Here is a 21175-nt window from a genome sequence, read left to right on the forward strand (position 1 = left end):
AAAAAGCAGATGACCCTGTATTAAAGAAAACGAAGAAAATGTATTTAAAGAGGGTATTTGGTATTAGTCCTTCAAAAGCATTCTTTATTTTCAATAACAGTTATGTGTAGCACTTTTAAAAATCATGTACTTTTTATTCTTTATTCCAAGTGTACTATATTTTTTAGAAAAATATTCTAATCACAATCACATTTGTTTTCTCACCCTAAAAGCAACACTTACCTATGTATCATAGTTTTCAACATTATTTTAAATCACATTATTTCAACATCCAAAAGTTTTTGCACTCATGTTAAATAAACAATAAATTATGTTCCAAATTTTCAGTAATAGAATTGTTTTCATAAATTCCAGCTAACAAGTTTGTTTTATTGAAAAGTACAATAATTTTAATAAAATTTTTTTGAAAAAAAAAAAAAATAGGTTCACAGTGAAATCAAACACCCTATCATTGCAAAGGCCAGATGAACTGCAAATAAATTTATTCTAGTAGCAGCATTTATTATAATGTTTGCATCATGGCAATTTTACTTAGTGAATATATAAGGTTTTAAAATGATGAGGTGGGTCATAGAAATATTAAAATGATATGACTGTTTTATGCTTTATAAAACAAATTACTAAGAGTAATGTGAAGACCATAATTACTAAAAAGAAAAAAAGGTTTTTTTTCATTCCTACATTACCTATGCTCAGAAAACTACCATTCACATTTTAATGTGTTTTTTGCAAGGGTGTCATACGAATTTGATGAAGCTAAAAGCTATAAGGAATTTGTTTATTTTTATAATTTGTTGAACTTAAAACTCATTCCAAGTGGAATAATTCTTATGTCCACGTATCAAATAGCTCTGTATTTATTTCCACAACAAGGAAAATGCTTTGCCTGTAGATATACAAATGTATTCCTCTATGAACACGATTTGTTTACTGTCACTCATGTACTCCCAATGACGTGTTACTTCCAAACTCACTTGATCTCATTCCTTTTCTTCCAAGATGGAGGGCAAATCTCTCACCTGTTATGTGAAGGCCACCTTACCTACCTTTCCAGCCTCAATTTTGTGCTACTCCCTCATAAGAAGATTGTATTCCAGACAGAGCAATGTAGTTGCCAGATACTGTCATATTTTTTGACATCTATTTGCCTCTGTACATGTCATTTCTCATCTCTGTAGTGCCCTTCTACCTCATAGCCATGTGGTGAATGGACTCTTCAAAATTAGCTGAAATGTCCTCTTCCTTCCAGAGCTCCTTCCTCTCCCGAGACATAGCTTTCCCTCTACAGTTATTCTCCTGTGCTACCACCACCGTGGCAGTGATTACAACCTCTAGTGATGTTCTGGCTTCACATCGGTCTGTCCAAAGCTTCCTGTGGGCAGAAATCATGCCTAATGGATTTTTCTATCTCTGCTATTTTTATGAGCTGGGAAATATAACATGTTCAAATGATTGTTGGATAATTATGAACAACATGCTGTATGTATACTGTAGTTCTTGCAAATTTGCTTAGGCAGCTAAAAATTATTATTATGTCTTTAAATGGAAAGTCTTGGGAAAAGAAGGGTCTACGTTAAAGCATTTCATTAAAAATAATCACAGGGACTACCATACTAAGTATGTTTAAAAGGTGTTACATTTTTATAGCATCTGAAAATGTGAATCATCAGTGTAAGAAAGTGATTAGGGATTAACAGCCACAGAGAGTTCTAAGAATCACCAAGGGAGGCAAGAGTGCAAGTTCTGAGCTATCTGAAAGCAGTAAAGCTCAGAAAGGGGCAAGCATGCTATTACTTTACAGGTGTATTTGTTCAAATTAAAAATATCCAACTTCTGAAATTCTTAATCCATTTGAAAATAGAATAAATGTGGAGACATGTTTTCAACAAGGCATCTAAGGCTTGCTGTCTTGATAAGGCAGTTAGCATCATGGGATTAGAATGACTCTGTGACACATATGGTTAAGATATGGTTAAGGGGATAGTTAGAAGGAGTGGAGGTAGAACTACCAGCAATATATCACCACTCCTAGAAAAACAATTCAAACATTTTTTTCTACTGGTGTTCTATTAGTCACAATCTATATTTGCATAGGTGAAAATTATGAGTCCCTGTTCTTTCATGCATATTTAAAGAATTTAGGAACTATAACACAAAATACTGATTCTATTTAATGGCTTCACTAGCTATTTATTACAGCTTTGAAAAGTAGTAAATCTATGTGAGGGATTGGAAGTATCCTGTAAAATAGGTTTTTAAAAAAAATCTCATTTTACTATTCAATTATGTAAAGAGGACACAGAAAAAATAAATGATTCATTACATGGAGAAACAAAAATAAAGAAACTTAATTATTAGTATTCAGTATAAAGAATCATGCCTCGGACTTTGACTGAAATGAAATGAGAATGAAAAACTCCTAGAAGAAAATTTTTAATCAATGAAGCAATATAATTCTCACCCTCTCACATGGCTCAAAGTAATTCATAAAGTAAAATTAAGGAAATGTACTCAAGAAACAGTAATAGATGTGACACGCCACTCAGCTGCCCTTTTTGGAATTAAGGATTTATTCCCTCAGCTTCTGGAAATATTACTGGTAGACAACCCTGAGTGGTTAGCCCTCTTTGGAACAGCTTTGGCTAAAAAAGAGCTACCTTGCAGAAGGTTGCAACCCTTTCTGGGCTAACCTGCATCCAATCAATGATCAATTTGGAGGTATAAAGGCTGAAGCCACTTACCACAACTCAGGACAACTCTACAGGGCCATTCCACATTCAGAGCTCCCCAGGGGTCACTTGAGGCTTTTGCTGACACTGACTGGCAAATTGGATAAAGAGTCAAGACCCATCATTGTGCTGTATTCAGGAAACCCATCTCATGTGCAAAAACACACACAGGCTCAAAATAAACGGATGGAGGAAGATTTATCAAGCAAATGGAGAGCAAAAAAAAGCAGGGGGTTGCAATCCTTGTATCTGATAAAACAGACTTTAAACCAAGAAAGATCAAAAGAGACTAAGAAGGGCATTACATAACTGTAAAGGAATCAATGCAACAAGAAGAGTTAACTATCCTAAATATATATGCACCCAATACAGGAGCACCCAGATACATAAAGCAGGTTCTTAAAGGCCTACAAAGAGACTTAGACTTCCACACAATAATAGTGGGAGACCTTAACAACCCACTGTCAATATTAGACAGATCAAGGAGAAAGAAAATTACCAAGGATATGCTAATAGAAACAACATAATGATAGCTGACATCACTGGTATTCACTTGAACAAATACCCCATAACAAAAGATAACATCATGATGTAGTGAAAAATTCTGGATATGAACTCCAAACTCAATTAAGTTCTTTTTCGTTAGATTCATTTAACAAGTAAAATAGTGAAAATATTCAATGCACATGCAGTTTCTTCCTCAGAAACTACAGAGACATAGACAAGTGTGTACAAAAACATTAAATGGTTTATGCTTCAATCATCTCCATTCATAGCCTGAAAGGAGTAAGCTACTGCATTTTAATCTTTGTCAACTGCAGCTTAGCCTTCCTTTCAAATGAAGAGCTCTCTGGTTAAAGTTGGCATTAAAAAGGAAGCCTCAGGAGTTTGAGAAACTTAAATTGGAAGTCTACTATATGAACAAAATCATGTTAGAAAAAGTCAAAACAAAATTAATGATTAATCATGAACATGTAATATCCTTTTGATATACTATTGTATTAAAAAAAGATGTTGAAAATTGTGATTTCAGGCACTATATTCTTCAGTGTGACATCTCAAGTTTTAAGAAAAATATTCCAATGGAAATTAAAATAAACCTATTTATAATACTATTTTGAGTTCTGCATGAAGAAATTCTCCTTGGATAATAATAGTTACTATTCACAAAGGAGTAATATTATGGTTTATTTTGAAAAAATATAGTTAATAAAACATTTGTAGTATTTTCTGTAAGCTGAAATGTCTGAAGACATTTCCACAAAGAATGGCTCAAAGTAGTATCATAACTTATCCTGTTTCTATGCTCAAGCTAGGAGGCTATGCCAAGCTCATGTTTCTATTTGTTCTATAGTACTATCCAGTTTCTCTTAGGCCCAGTTATATTAGGGGAAGGGCAGCATAACAATGTAGAATAAAAATATCCTTACAATAAAACACCTTTTCCCCCAGTTATTGATTAAAAAGTACACTGAAGGCCACATGACTGCTGAAATCACGAAAACAACAGGTCATTCTGGCATTCACTCTTTGCAGTAGCAGTTTAATTGCATTCTGTAGCTCGGAAGTCATCAACTGAAATGCTGTAAGGCATAAGGCCTTAACTTAAATAAATTAAGAGAGGCTGGTACAAACAAGATGATCAAATAGTAAAAAGGCAAGGGGCATACAAACTGAATAAGAGTCTCAGGATAAGAGAGACAGTAGGAAGTGGGGGAACTAGATGAACCAATAGAGACCATCACTTACCAGAGAGGACAGAATTAATTAGCTCCAGTCAATTGTTGTTGTTACGAAAATATGATTTTTAATATAAAAATCATACTTTTAAAACACTGAAACTTAATTCAAAATATTTGAAACACAGCATGGGTAAAAAAAAAAGAACAAAACTCAAAACATGTCTCCAGGCTGATTTTGCTCACAGGTAGTAGTTTGAAACCTCTGGTAGAAATGATTGCATTAGTTATATTTTTGTTTGCAGAAGATCAACCCTATTTCCTATATTTTCCTTTATCAAATAATTCTGCCAAATCATACTCTATAAAGATGCACTAATTTAGTAAGACGATATGAGAAACATGGTTGAATAGTTCCCATTAACAAGTCTACATTTCTAGGAATCATTTTAAAATATCAATTTTTAAGTTCATTACCATCTATCTAGACTTTCTCTTTATTTCCTGAAACATGGGGTCCAAAATGAAGATTCATCATACTTAGCAGACAGCTCTGATTCAAGAAGGTGTCAACAGTTACAGAGAGGAGAGACTCAGATGCCACACTCTGGAATCTGGGCACACAAGGCTGAAGGCCACTCATGCTTTCCCCTGACTTCCATCATCAGTCAAATTATGATCAGAAGTATTTTTGTTCTAAGGGGGGAAAAACCCATTGGCTTTATTTATTTCAGATTGTATAATAAATATAAATATTGTAGGCAAAACCAATCAATTCCATGTAACAGGCTGCTGGCAGCAAATAATGAAAGAAATCTGTTAACTGCACTGAAAGGCAGTATCTAAGGGGGTTATAATTTTTACTTTATGAGGGTTATTAATAAATAAGGAGTATATATTGTCAAATTACTACATTTTTATCATAGGAATTTATTTTCCATAACTTATATGTTGAACTGTTAGAAGAAATGTAGTCAAGACAATATGGTAAGTTAATGATCCCCAAAGACTTAGCAATATTTTGAATTCTGGTGTTAAATGTATGTATCAAGTGAAGACACATATTTCCTTTACCCCTGTGAGGTCAGGACCTTAAAGAATTTCAGGGAGATTTTGTAGCTTTAATATTTTCAATACTGGAATGTTTATATGGGTTAACAGACACTAATTCAGAATTTCAAACATTAGACCCTCCACCTTCTCAAAAAGTCCTCTATGTTCTGGAAGGTAAATAAGTTAACAGAGATAATACTTAATGATGGAAAGAACTGGAGAACAGGAACTTGGCATCAATAATTGCTAAGATTTTCTGATTTTCTACGAACTTTCATTTATGCATATTTACTTAAATTAAGGTTTTAAAATACCAATTTTAGAATTATATTTGCCCTGATGAATTTTCTTAGGGCAATGAAGTCAGTCTGCAATGATTTGGTTTATCCACTAAGGTTACTTAACTTCCATTCATCCCTTTCATTCCAAAATCCTTTCTTTCTTATCTTGTCTACCTGTGCCTCATTACAGATTTATAAAGATGTTACTTTCTAGTTGCTCAGTAGTTACACAAGCACTACTATCCAAAAATGGTTTTTCAGCAGCTGACACATGGCATGTTGGATTTCTGAGTATTTATTTCCTCCAGTGAAAAGACTGAAGGGTGCAGTGGCACACAACTGTAATCCCAACACTTTGGGAGGCTGAGGTGGGTGGATCACCTGAGGTCAGGAGTTTGAGACCAGCTGACAAACATGGTGAAACTCCATCTCTACTAAATATAAAAAATTAGCTGGGCATGGTGGTATACGCCTGTAATCTCAGCTACTCGGGAGGCTGAGGCAAAAGAATTACTTGGAATCTGGGAGGCAGAGGTTACAGTGAGCCAAGATCATGCCACTGCACTCCAACTTGGGCAACAAGAGTGAACTCTGTCTCAAAAAAAAAAAGAAAAAGAAAAAAGACTGTATGTCAGTTTATGCCAATGTTAAAGGACTTCCAAAAATTACATTTTTTAATGCATTTCTGTCTCCTGAGAGAAATAGTTTTGACAGAACTCTAAATTTTCAGTACATGATGGAATCCTAGTCATGGGGTATGGGTTAGAAAAAAACCCTTAAATTTATTCACAAAAATCATGGCCAGACATTTAAAATCAAATTCAATTTGAAAGTGATTTCTTCCTTTTCTTTTCTTTTCCTCCCCTCCCTTTCTCTCCCCTCCCCTCTCCTCTCCTGGAACATACTGGAACATACTGGAACTATTTCTGGAACATACTGGAAGGGAGTATTTTTCCTGAATCTAGAGCACTGTAGTGATAAGATACCTAAAGTAATACAGTGTGATAACTTGGAAAAATTAAAGCAAAATGTTACCTTTCTGGACTTCACTTCCTTGACTATAAAATGATGAGATGGAATGATCTTTAAATTTTTTCCACGTCACATCCACTCACTGATTCAAATATTTTTTAAATACCTCTGACTGCTTGGCACTCAACTAGGTTTTTGAGAGATAAACACAAATGACGGCTGAGCATGGTAGCTCACACCTGTAATTCCAGCATTTTGGGAGGTTGAGGCAGGCGGATCACCTGAGGTCAGCAGTTCGAGACCAGCCTGGCCAACATGGTAAAACCCCGTCTCTACTAAAAACACAAAAATTAGCAGGTGTGGTGGCAGGTGCCTATAAGCCCAGCTACTCCAGTAGCTGAGGCAGAAGAATCGCTTGAGCCCAGGAGGCGGAGACTGCACTGAGCCAACATCGTGCCACTGCACTCCAGCCTGGGCGACAAGAGCGAAACTTCATCACAAAAACAAAAACAAAACAAAAATGAAGTGTGCTCCTTACCTCTGAGGAACTTTTTGTTCCTTGAGGAGGCAGATGTGGCAACCGGCAAAAACCACATAGTAATGGCTCTGCTAGAATTATGAATACATACTATTGGAACAGAGCTTGCATAGGTACTCTGCTTGGATGAATGTGAGGAAGGCTTTACTGAGGAGGTGACATTTGCACTGATCAGAAACTTCATGGGCAATTTGTTTTTGGGAAGTTATTATATTCACATTAGTGAAAAGCTAACATTACCAACACATGACATTATGTTTATAAAGGTCTGCATGTATGAAATAAGTTAGTCAAACAATCAGATTATTAAGAAACTTCAGGTTGAAGCAATTTATTAAAATAATGAGATATTCATGGCCACTAATTTGTTCCCCAAAAAATTAAGCAAGGTTTATTAATGTAAAATATACACTAAATATACTCAACAATTAAAAAATTGCATTTTTTTTTTAGACAGAGTCTCGCTCTGTCACCCAGGCTGGAGTGCAATGGCGTGATCTCGGCTCACTGCAACCTCCGCCTTCTGGATTCAAGCGATTCTCCTGCCTCAGCCCTCCGAGTAGCTGGGACTACAGGTGTGTGCCACCATGCCCAGCTAGTTTTTTGTATTTTTAGTAGAGATGGGGTTTCACCATGTTAGCCATGATGGTCTTGATCTCTTGACCTTGTTATCTGCCCGCCTTGGCCTCCCAAAGTGCTGAGATTACAGGTGTGAGCCACTGCGCCCAGCAAAAATTGCTCTTATATGCATTCCAGTTGTACAGAATCTGAAGTTGGTAATTCTGAGAAGTAATTTCCTCAGTATATGGCATTTGATTAATGTAGTCCCTAAACGTTATACATGAAATTATAAAGAAATTTCTCTTGAAGAGGAAACAAGTATAATAATGACTAAACATGAAAATGCAGTGTATATTAAATATATTAAAGCTTCCTTTCAAATAGCTACATGAAATAATTTTAAAAACAATGTTAACTTTGAAAGTCTATCTTCAATCATTCCAACGCAGCAAACAGTAAACCTTATAGGTGACTAATAACTTCTTTTTTTTTGTTTTTTTTTAATCTTTGTTTTTTTTTTTTTTTTTTTTTTAATTTTTTATTGCATTTTAGGTTTTGGGGTACATGAGCAGAACATGCAAGACAGTTGTGTAGGTACACACATGGCAGTGTGTTTTGCTTCCTTTCTCCCCTTCACCCACATTTGGCATTTCTCCCCAGGCCATCCCTCCCCACCTCCCCCTCCCACTGGCCCTCCCCTTTTCCCCCCAATAGACCCCAGTGTTTAGTACTCCCCTCCCTGTGTCCATGTGATCTCATTTTTCATCACCCGCCTATGAGTGAGAATATGCGGTGTTTCATTTTCTGTTCTTGTGTCAGTTTGCTGAGGATGATGTTCTCCAGATTCATCCATGTCCCTACAAACGACACGAACTCATCATTTCTGATTGCTGCATAATATTCCATGGTGTATATGTGCCACAACCCAAATGCCCATTGATAATAGACTGGATTGGAAAAAGGGTGACTAATAACTTCTCTTCTAATGAACCTTCATTTTCCTCCGTTTTCTCTGCCTGTTGTAGCAGCAGAATGCTATTTATAGGTCATGTTGAGTGCTTATTTCAATGAGAAGAGATTCACCCTTTCTTTTTTAATGTCAACGGGCCTTACATGAGAATCGAAACTTTGAGCTTTTAAAACTGAAGACTTAAAACACTGCACTAAAAACAGGAAAGGCTGTTAAGCTAGAAAGGAAATTCTAATGCTGTTTTGTAAACTGATCATATTTAACTTATAGATTAATCTATAACATGGCAGAATATTCCAATGGAGCAGACATGATGAAACCTTCATCCTAAAAAAGACACAACCAAAACAGTGAACAAAATGGGCCACTGACTTAAACAAAAAAAACCACCTATTACTTGGCATAGGACTCATAACTTTTAGGTCGGCACCAATTGTAAAAATTCCCTTCTGGAATGACAGGGTGAGGAGTTCTGCAGACCTCCTCTCCAGTAAAACAAGCATTAACTAGGGGAAATTATTTAAAAAAAATTTACAGCCTCTGGAAATTATTCTGAGAGCATACAACAAATGAATATTCCAGAAAATTTACTAAAATCAGACAAGAGCAAGAGTCTGTGACTTTTGAACCACTACCTGCTCTTGCTCTTCTCCTCCTAGTTCAGTGTGATGGAAACTGCACTTCAGGAAGGTGCAGCCAAAAACACAGGGCTCCTCCCTCTACCCAGCTACTAGCCAAGGACCGTGGTAACTTCTGTGGGACAGGCCACCATTTCTCATCTCCCCCTGCTGTAGAGGCTCAATTCCAAGAGTGTGAGGCCAAGAGGTCGAGGAAATCCCTTCTTCAACCCAGCCCCTACTCATAACGTGGAGGATCTGTTTCGGTGCAGCACACTTAGAATAACAGGGGCCGAGTGACTCACATACCAGTCCTTTCATAGGCCTTCAGTTCAATGCTGGAAAGGCAAGCAAAAAGCAGAAGTTACACTCCAATGCAGTGCTCTGCTCCTAAAGCAGGAATGCCTCTCAGGGGAAGTGTCACTGTCCTCACTCTCACCTCAGGAGCCATGCTCAGGGATTTTGCCCAGGAGAAGTGTCAAGCTGTAACAGACAGCTACAAAGCTATCCCATAAAGAACTGACTTTATTTAAACAGAGTGTGGGGATGTTCAAATCCAAGGGTGTATTAGAAACAAATGGAGGTATGATGGAAAGCGATAAAACGAATGCAGTTAGCCTCATGAAAGAAACAAACTAAATCACAGACCAGCTAGCGTAACAGAGAGAACTACAGAAAGAAGAACGACAAATAACCTTCCAGAAGTCTGGACAAACCTACAAAGGAATCCAAACTTAATTATATCAGACCATGGAGGAATTTATGTCCCCAAGGTATTGTCAAAAATAGAGCAATCAGCTGGCAATTACTGAAGTCTAACAGCTGAGTGTGATCCAGAAAGAGACAAAGAGAGCCCTGCTAAAACCACTGTCATCCCAGGATGACAAGACACATGCCAATGCTGTAGCCTCTGAGGCACAACATCAAAGGCTTCACACTACAGCGAAAATACTCTTCCCTGAAATAGTCTAGCCGATCACTAAACAAACAAGCAAACAACAATAACAAACCTTGGGGAGTAGAAGGCAGTATCCAAAGTTGCTACAGTATATTACTGTGGTAAAGAATCTGGCTCCATTTTTAAAATATTTGTCTGTTGACAGCTTTTAATTCTTACCCCTCCCTTTTCCTCGTCTGCCCTATATCTAAGTAAGCTTATAAAAAGGCCAGCCTCTTTTGGTGCTGGTGGGAAATTCATGCCCTTCAAATCCTGCTTGTGTGTCGGAACCTCACCCAGGCCTCACCCCTAAATAGCACACAAATAACCTTCCAAGCCAGTCTCCTGTCCTTGCTCTCTCAAATCATTTTCAGACCAGTTTGGAAGGCCTGCCTTCTGGTTTCCACAAAGCCTCTTTATGTGATTAATAAACCTTTTCATACCTTCTTGGCTCTGAGTCATATTTTGGAGGGAAGACTGTGCATACGTTTTCTGTGGAATGACCACATTTATCTAAAATGTCCAATAAACAATTACGAGACACATAAAGAAACAGGAACAGATAATCCATATACAAGAAAACAGAAAACCAAAAACCTAGCAACAGAGAGTGCTGTGAGAGGGACCAGATGTAAATCTCACAAAAACTTTAAAGCAGTCATTATAAATATATTCAAAAAACTAAAGGAAATTATGCTTAAAGAAGTAAAGGGAAGTATGCCTTATCAAATACAAAATATCAGTAGACAGAAATAATAAACCAAATGGAAATTATGGAACTGAAAGTAAATATACTGAAATAAAATATTCACTTGAGAGGCTCAACATTAGGTTTGACTGTCAGAAGAATTAGCAAATTTCATGATAGGTTATGCAGCCTGAAAAACAGAGAGAGAAAAAAGACGAGGAAAAAATGAAAAGAATGTCAAAGAAATGTGGGACACAATTAAGTACACTAATATTTACGCAATGGAATTTCTCCAGTGGAGGTAAGAGAGAGAGAGGCCAAAAATATTTGAAGAAATAATGCCCAAAACCTTCCCAAATTTGATGAAAAACATTAATATTCACATCTAAGAAGCTCAATGAATGTGAAACAGAATAAGTGCAAAGAGATCAATACCCAGATAGATAAATCATAGTAAAAATGCTGAAAACCAAAGAAAAAGAAAACTTTTGAAAGAAGCAAGGGAAATACTACTCATCATGTAGAAGAGAATCCTTCTCATCAGAAACAATGGAGAGCAGAGGCAGTGGGATGACATACTCCAAGTGATGGAAGAAAAACGCTCCTTCAACCAAAAAGTCCTACATTCAGGAAAACTAATTTTAAAATTTTAGAGGAAAAAAGACATTTCTAGATAATGAAAAACTGAGATAATTCACTGCTAGCAGATTCACCTTATAAGAAATACTAAAGTTGCTCAGGATGAAAGCAAGTGACCCCTAACAGTAATTCAATTCTATATGAAAAAACAGTACAATCAGTAAAGGAATTATGTAGCTATAAAAGACAGTTTAAATGTATATGCCTTCTCCTTTCTTAACTGATTTAAAAATGCAACTATAGAAGCAATATGTACATAGTTGTATCACTAGGCCCATAATACATAGAAATATATCTACCAACAACAGCACTAAGATGACTGGGAGCAAAACTGAAATGGACCAAGAAAATGAAACCAGATGGTAACTTGAATTCACAGGAATAAAGGAAGAGAACGAGAAGCAGTAACTAAGAAGTGAATATAACAAACACTGTAAATAATATGTGCTGTACTGTCTTCTCTAAGCTTGAGACATAAAGTTATATAAAGTAATAATTACAACAATGTATGATGAGTTTGTAACATATATAGATGTAATATGTATTATAATAAGGGGGAAAGAGAATAGAGTTATAAATGAGTGACATATCTCACTGGAATTAAGTTAGTACATATCTAAAGTAGATTCAGATGAGTTAAAAATGTATGTAGTAAGCCCTATAGCAACCACTAATCAAAATTAAAAAGTTAGAAAAGTTATTAAAGGGATTAAGATTTACAATAGAAAATACTCATTGAAAGCAAAAGAAAGCAGTAAAGTAGGAATAGAGGACCAAAAAAGGACTGAAACATAGTAAACACAAGGCAGATGGGAACTCAGCTGTTGCAATAATAACACTGATGATAACTTGTCAGTGGATTAAACAAGTCCACCAAAAGATGGAGCTTGTTAGACTGGATAAAAAAATGCCTACCAAATGCAAAGATTTTATAGTTTGGGGTACAAAGCTGATGCTCTCCTTAACATAAGCCATTCTGAGGTCCGTGAACTTCCACGTGGAAAGAAAAGCAACATGAGGTGTGTATGGAGAAGCATTCCTTTTCAGTCTGCTAAGGTTGGAGCTTATCCATTCAGTTCACCAGATAAAGCATTATCACTGAGTATCAGTCACTGATTATGTCAGATCAGTGAATCTGACATAAGCATGGTATGGGCTGACATTAATAGTCATTGTGACAGAGAGGTCCTAAAGAAGCATTATGAGCTGCAAGTTTGTTGTGAGGTTTTAAGTATTTGCTCTTTATTTGGTAATGAGTTCTGCATGTGAAATCAAGACCGATGAATGCTGCAAATAACCTTACATTAACTGACACAATTTCAGAATGAAATAAAACCAGATATAATAATGCTTATTAATAGAAAAATTTTGCCTGGACCGGGCGTGATGGCTCATGCCTATAATCCCAGCACTTTGGGAGGCTGAGGCGAGTGGATCACAAAGTCAAGAGATCGAGACCATCCTGGTCAACAAGGTGAAACCCTGTCTCTACTAAAAATACAAAAATTAGCTGGGCATGGTGGTGCACGCCTGTAGTCCCAGCTACTCGGGAGGCTGAGGCAGGAGAACTGCTTGAACCCAGGAGGCGGAGGTTGCGGTGATCCGAGATCGTGCCATTGCACTCCAGTCTGGGCAACAAGAGGGAAACTCTGTCTCAAAAAAAAAAAAAGAAAAATTTTGCCTGAACTGTACAAGGTATTATTTTAAAAATCCAATATTGAAATAGGTTCATTTGCTCTCTTAACAAATATTTAATGAGTAAAATGAATATAATACATTATACTTAAAGAACAATCTGAGTGATTAGACAACTATTTCAAATACTTCTAATTCAATTGTATATAATTTTTACATAAAGTTGATGTGAAAAGTATAATTTAGGAAAAGACAAATAAAGTCCATGAGAATCCTGAGCCTGTAGAGAATCTCAGCAGCTGGGGGCATTAAGAAAGTTTCATCAGGCCTTGAAGCACAGGGACTATCCGGACACATACAGGTGCAAGGAGAACTCACAGGCAGAGGCACAAAGGTGGGAAAGTGGACATGGCAGAGAACTTCAGATCAGGTTATTCAGGGAAACGTGTGGACTTAGTTATAATTTAATATTATATCCTCAACTACTATACAAGGCATTTATACAAGGTGTATATTTGAGCAAAGTTTCTGAATGCTTTATAATCCTACAGTTGAAGACAGTCTATATAAAGACACCTGTATTTTCACAGAATTGAAGTTCCAAGTAAACATGTCTCTGTAGATGAATGTGGATTCTTTCTTCTATGAGACATTCAAATAACTTTCCTTTTTTGTCTTAGCTACCAATTTACTCAGAGTAAACTTTAGTGCACAATGTTTAATGCTGCTTAAATGTTTAGGTCGTATGTAATGCCCTGAGCCTAACAACTCTTGGGATCTTTCAGATCATCTCTGAGATATTTAAAATTTTTTGCCTGTATTTTACAGCATATATAGTGTTTAAAGTGCTTTCAATTTCTTTCAGATACAGTACTATAAACACTAAATATGATTCTGCCATACTTATGTGATCTATGTGAAAGGTTTCTGAAGATCCTTTTTGAAAGTCAGAATAAATATTAGAAATATATATGTGCATGCACCTTGTTAGATTACTGAAGGATTTGGTCATTAAATTATTTTATGCCCACTCTGACACTCTCATTTGGGAATCGGAACTGAGTTATATTACCTCTGACACACTAATATCCTGGAAATTATTTCATTATTGGGACACATATGCATAGACATATACACCCATCCTTTCATCCATTTTTCAAGTAATATTTACTGGGTGCTTAATATATGCCAAGCACTGTTCTAACTGGAAATACAAGAGTATTTCTTGGCAGAAACTTTTGCTCCTTTATTTTTACATGTAAGTAAATAAAATAGGTCATGCTAAAGACAAAAATAAAGCAGGGAATAAATGGAAATAGACGTGTCCATGTGAGAGTAGTGTTTGGAATCTAATGAAAGCAAACTTACAAAGTGATATTGAGTGAAGACCTGAAGGAGGCTGGGTGCGGTGGCTAACACCTGTAATCCTGGCGCTTTGGGAGGTTCAGGTGGGAGGATTGTTTGAGCACAGGAGTTTGAGGCCAGCCCAGGCAACATAAAGAGACTGTCTCTAAAAATACCCCCCACAAACAACAACAAAAATGCCCACAAAATAAATAGGAGATATGAAGGAGACAAGGAAGTGAGTGAGCCCTGTGGAACTTTGGGGGAAGAGCGTACTGCAGGGCATCAGCCGTGTCAAGGCTGGAGGTGAGAGTGTGTCTCAGAATATAGGCCATGGAGGTCTGTGTGGCTTGGACAAGGGTAAACGGAGCAGGAGAGGATGAGGTCAGGTCTGAAATGTGAGGGGTCAGGCCATGCAGAACCCTGAGGTTCGTTGTAAGGACTTGAGTTTTACACAGTATGGTATGGACTACAAAGAACACAGGTTTGGGAATCAGAGTCAGCTGTGCCAATTATTAGCTGTGTGACTTATGGGCCTTTGTCTTCTCTACTTCTTAATTAATTTACAAATAAAATGGGTGTAACAGCACTATTTATATTAAGTTGATTTCAGGCACAAACAGGAAAGGGGTGAAATGAAATAATGTATGGAGACTGTCTAACACAGTGCTCTGTGCTAAGAGGCTTAATAAATCTTAGTTTCTTTGAGGTGCTATCACAGGTACCGTAATGAACAATACCTGACACTGGTCTCATAAAATTTACAGAGCCCTGTGGGACAAAAATTTATCAACCTAAATGTTAGTAATAGAAAAATCACCCAGCCACAGGTCTTTGCTCAGAAAACTAACTAGCTCACAGGTGTCTTAATCCAAGGCCACTCCTCCACAACTGGCAGGCACTAAAGAAGAGGCCAAGCATGAAAAGCTATGTCCAAATATAGATAATAAGAATTTGTTGGACCAGAATTCTAAATGGAGACAGACAAATCTGTTCAGGTAGTAGAGGGAGAAGAAACGAACATTAAGAGATTCAGAGTTAGAAGAGGTAGCTCTGCCATTTTAGGGCAACTAGAGCTTAGAGGCTGAGGAAGAGACAGGGATGGTCACGTGGTCCCCAGAGTTTCCTGGCCCTCTAACAAGAGCCAAGGTCACCCCTTAATGTGTCTGCTCCTTTTCTGACTACACTGTACTCCAGGGTGCCTGAGCCTGTATTCCTTTATCATAATTACACAACTAGCAGTGTGATGCTGTGAGGCAGTGCACCATACACTATCCAAACGGCCATACTGGTGTTGAACTCCTAGGTGTTAAGAAGAAGGTCCTTGGTAGATTAAAAAGATCCTTCAAGAATGAGCAGTGGCAGCCAAGGGTGGTGGCTCATGCCTATAATCCCAGCACTTTGGGAGGATGAAGCGGGCAGATCACAATGTTAGGAGTTCAAGACCAGCCTGGCCAATATGGTGAAACCCCCGTCTCTACTAAAAATACAAAACAGAACCAGCTGGGCATGGTGGTACGCATCTATAGTCTCAGCTACTCAAGAGGCTGAGGCAGGAGAATTGCTTGAACCTGGGAGGCAGACGTTGTAGTGAGCCAAGATCACACCAGTGCACCCCAGCCTGGTGAGAAAGCAAGATGCTAACTCCAAAAAAAAAAAAAAAGAAAGAAAGAAAGAAAAAGAAAAATAAAAATTAGCTGGGTGTGGTGTGGGCTCGTAGTCCCAGCTACTAAAGAGGCTGAGGCACGAGAATCACTTCAACTCCATAGGCGGAGGTTGCAGTGAGCCATGATCACGCACTACACTCCAGCCTGGGCAACAGAGTAAAACTCTGTCTCAAAAAAAAAAAAAAAATTGCTTTTCTGCAGGGACTCCTAAAGTTTTTCCACCATAATGCAAAGTTAAGTCACTAAATTCAAGACCATGTAATTGTAATAGACTTCATCAAACATTTGGCTGTTATAAATTTTAGGATTAAGTAAAACTGTAGGCAAATATAACACTAAAGTATCAGTGTCATTTAAAACATATGTTTTAAGTTTCTTTATGTGAATTAAAATTTGACCAATAGAATAGGTTAGGACTCATCCTAAAGGATAACTCAAGTTTTTGATGTGTACACTGGAATTAGCATTAATTTCAGGATAATGCTAGAAATGCTCTGTGAGCAATGGTAAAGATATACTCCAAAGCAGTAGGATTTAAGAACTTACAATTTTATGTTCAGTAGTTCAGACTCTACATGCTTTTATAAGAGAACCTATTGCATCGTGTTTTTAATGTTCACAACGGCTTCACTGTGGCCTAAGAGGACAGAAAAATGTAAAGCTAGATTTAATAAAGCCATCTTGAAGATATAGTCTGTGCTGCTTTTAAGAAGAAAAAGTATGTGTGTGTGTACCTTTAGCATACTAATCGGAATTACTAAATCGATGAAAAAATATTACATACTTTTAAGTCAGCTGAACAATTCTAAGGTGTCAAAAAGTACCCTTGACCTTAGCTGGTTTTGCCCTCCTGGTAGGTTTGTTTTATAATCTCTCATGACTCATTGACATATACTATTTCTACTTTTTAAAGCTTTTTCAGAAACAAAATTCCATTTCACTTTCGGTAAAGGCCACAAAAACGCAAACACACACTGTCTTTGAGAATTTTGACAGAAGTACTGTGTCATATGGACTATGTTTTCCTAGAGCAGAAAGGCCAAGTTTTCATTACTTGCCAGAAGCACTATAATTAAGATGCTTCTAAAAATCTAAATGGAATAAAAAGAGATAATTTCTCAATTTGTAATAAGTTATCCTACATAATTTCAGCTAATTTTATTCCATATTTTAATTAACTTGTATTTCTAAAAATGTATACTAAAAACATTCTCAAATAATAAGCACCTGATTCCTATGAATGATATCTGAGATCCTGTGGACTAAGCGTGAAATGAGATCTCCAGTAATTAAAAACTAAAGTTTCATGTTACTCTGTGATTTCAGCCAGTTTTCAGAAGACCATTTATGGGAAAAAATTAGCTCTGTTAGCACTGAAGATAGATAGGAGTGGTGTTGCTAAATAATACTTTTTTAAGGTATTTTTTGTTTTTCATGCCAATATACAATATGAAGTATCCATTATGATTATGGACAATTTCTACTAAGAGAAATGTGAACACCTTGGACAAAACATTTTTACATGGCTTACTGAAGTTGAATGCTAATTTTATATCCTTAGCTACATCAGTGGTCCAGAACATTTAGTATTAACAGACTTTAGTTCATAGTAAACTAACTATATTGAATACAAATAGACTCAGCTCATCTTCAACTTGACTAGATGAGAATTCAAACAATTTAAAGCTACTTACTGTATATTCATTATATTGTATATTAAAATTATGACATTTTGCTCTACAATATATACAGTTCATTAAAGAGTCTAATTAGATAAAAATCAAAATAGAAAACGAAAGTATCAATGAGCCACCATGATCATTTATATTCATTGGCATAATATATGCTGCTTAGGGGTGCTGTAAATTGTCATTCTGATGAAAAGATCTGGCAGGTCACACCGTCTGAATCATGTTATGTGCCCAAGCAAAAAGCTTGATTCAAAAATCTATATTACAGTCTAAACCGATGAAAAAAGTAACTAGTAAAAGTTAAAATGTCAGGACAAATCTGTCAATTAGGATTGAAAGCAATCCACTTAGGTGACTAAGAATCACTGTTGGGGGTAAATTAACAGATGGAAAACACTATATAATAGAAGCAAAACAGTAATTCTATTTTGTAATTTAAAAAATTGTTCTCACTTTTCACTAAGAGCTGAATACTTAAGGGCACCATATACTGTTTTTAAATGGAGTTTTTCTTTTGAAGTTCTATTAATAATGAAAATATTCAATTTCAAAATGTCAAAAAAGAGAATTTTAAAAAACTCTCATGCATTTATGCAGAAAATACAATGTCATTGCCTCATGTCTATCGTCAGCAGTCTGCAATCCTAGATATCAGATTAAGAACACATCTATATTCAGAAAGCAGGTGTGAAGAAATATCAAGCCACGTAACACAATCTGCTACTAAATGTCATACCAGTCTCTCGGTAAAAAACTGCCTAATGTTTTATATATCTGAAGACCCAATTTACATCTACTCTGTTATCCAAAGGATACTTCTTTACTTTAGTCTACGTGATAGTAGGAGAAAATACTCACCTATCCCCCTTTTCATTTTTTTAAGTATACTGTGGTGGGTGGTCAGGAGAAGGAGAAATAAGTCTACATTAACCTCTGAAGAAAAGTTAATCTGCTGCAACTCAGAGCAAATACATTGTTAAATGCCAAAATGGAGTAGGTACAGGTGTTAGCTGTGGCTAAAATGTATGCATTGGTTGCTTCTCCAATGGGAGCAAGTGAGAGGGAGAATAGGAGAAGAGGAGAGGAAAGGAGCAAGATGACCACCTACCATACATGAAGATGAGAAAGGGGACTTCAAATTCAAACTATGATAGAAATGAAGAAAAAGGTCAGGAACTATGAGAAAGAACAAAATGAGGACTTGAATTTAGAATGAGAGACTGAGAGCAAGGATAGTCTTCCAATCTAATGCTGTGTGTGTGTGTGTGTGTGTGTGTGTGTGTGTGTGTGTGTGTGTGTTTGAGAAAGAATGAAGATGGCTGGGTTTTATCCAGAATTACGGTGTCTGAATGTGAGAGAATAAGAGAACTTTAGCACATCTGTGAGAGGGCTGGTAATAATTTACCAAGGATAGGAGGGAAATGGAGGCTGGATGGGGATGAATCAATATAAAGTAGCAGGATCAGTGAACTGCAGGCCCCAATGAGATCCAAAAGGATTGCAGGGAAGGCACTTATGCATGCAACCTAGAAGGATAAGGGGTGGTAGGAGTGGCTATTTGACTAGTAGTTTTCGAGATGGTATATATTTTGGTACCTAGAAGGTGTAGGGAATGAACTGAGCTGGCTGAGGTGGAGAGGTCATGGTGCTGGGCTGAGTCATCTCTGTAAACACTGAAATCACTTAAAATGATAGCAAAAGTTAGATACCTGTCCAGAAGATGCTATGTCTCCAGAGAACTAGGAAATTGATAGATGCTAGTAATAAAAAATGGAAGATGACGTTTGGTGTAACTGGGTGGCAGAAACCTCATAAGAGGTGAAGATTTGCAGACATTTCAGGGAGAAATAATTTGTAAGTGATACTAGTATTTAAAGTTGCTGACATTGGGGTCTATTGGGGGGAATGGGGAGGGACAGTGGGGGTAGGGAGCTGGGAAAGGATAGCCTGGGGAGAAATGCCAAATGTGGGTGAGGGGCAGGAAGGCAGCAAAACACACTGCCATGTGTGTACCTATGCAACTATTTTGCACGTTCTGCACATGTACCCCAAAACCTAAAATGCAATAAAAAAGAAAAACAAAACAAAACAAGTGTAGATACAAAAATCCTAAATAAATTATTAGCTAACAAAAACAACAACAAAAAATAAAGTTGCTAATCTGTAAACACCAAAATATAAGCCATGTGGCATATTCCATTAGAGACAGCTACAGGGGATGCTTCCATATCTATGAAAGGAATTCTGTGAAAAGAAGCTAGACTACATACAGATGATAGCTGATGGTGGAGCTGGCATTCAGAGTGGAAGTGTGGCGGGGGGCAGCAAAGGGGTCAGGGATGGGTAAGTCAGGAGACAGAGCTCAAGGGGAATGGTCAGTCTTACTGGGTATAGGAAACAGAGTGACTATCAAGATAAGTAAGCAAAGAGAAAACAGTAAGAAGTCTTAGGGGAAATAGCATTTGAGATAAAACGTGAAAGAAAGACAAGTATGATATAGACAGGTTGAGAGCTTACCAGTTAGAACAATCATTCTCCACCAGGACTATTTTGCCTTTTAGGAGACACTGAACAATGTCTCAAGACATTTTTGGTTGCTACAGGTATTTAGATGGTAGAAGCCAGGTATGGTGCTAAACCAAACATCCTACAAATGCATATGGCAGCTTGCCACAACAAACAAAGATCCTGCTCAAAATGTCAACAGTGCCATGATTAAGAAACCCTGAGGTAGAGAAAGCAGCAAAGGCAAGGCAAAGAGGAAAACTAGAGGAAACTGGAAAAAGGAGAGTTTGGCTGAAGTATAGCATGCCAGCAGGGTAAAAGGAGACAAAGCTAGAAAGGAAGAGAGGATCACACTGTAGGCAGGCAAGGGAATTTGTATCTACGTTAGAGGATAGAGAGGAGTTACTGAAGGTCTTTGAGCAAATCAATGTTACAATATCACTGAACTGGGAGGGTTTACATAGGCTTGGAGCCTTATCAATAATTTATTATTTCAGTTTATAAGCATCGTCAAGTATGTCTTTAATCATTCTTTAATGATTTAGGCTCATCTCCTTAATAGAACAGTAAAAGTCCTGAATGAAACTCATCATGTCCCACATATGACCACACACACAGTAGGCTACCCTGAAGTTCAGACTTCAAGATGCCCGGCTTTTAACAGCCTGT

At 37.0% G+C, this 21175-nt stretch overlaps 1 protein-coding gene and 1 long non-coding RNA gene across 3 annotated transcripts in view; both read right to left on the bottom strand.

Moving 5' to 3' along the window:
- ITFG1 (integrin alpha FG-GAP repeat containing 1) overlaps positions 1–21175 on the bottom strand; it is a 310341-nt gene that overhangs the window by 216788 nt on the left and 72378 nt on the right. The window lies entirely within an intron of this gene.
- LOC144580581 (uncharacterized) lies at positions 8534–10547 on the bottom strand. The gene is made up of 3 exons (XR_013530455.1): positions 10411–10547; positions 9710–9738; positions 8534–8670 (listed from the first exon to the last, which is right to left on the bottom strand). It is a non-coding gene; the product is annotated as an uncharacterized LOC144580581 (long non-coding RNA).

Source organism: Callithrix jacchus, chromosome 20, assembly GCF_049354715.1.
Source record: "Callithrix jacchus isolate 240 chromosome 20, calJac240_pri, whole genome shotgun sequence".
Taxonomy (NCBI): domain Eukaryota; kingdom Metazoa; phylum Chordata; class Mammalia; order Primates; family Cebidae; genus Callithrix; species Callithrix jacchus.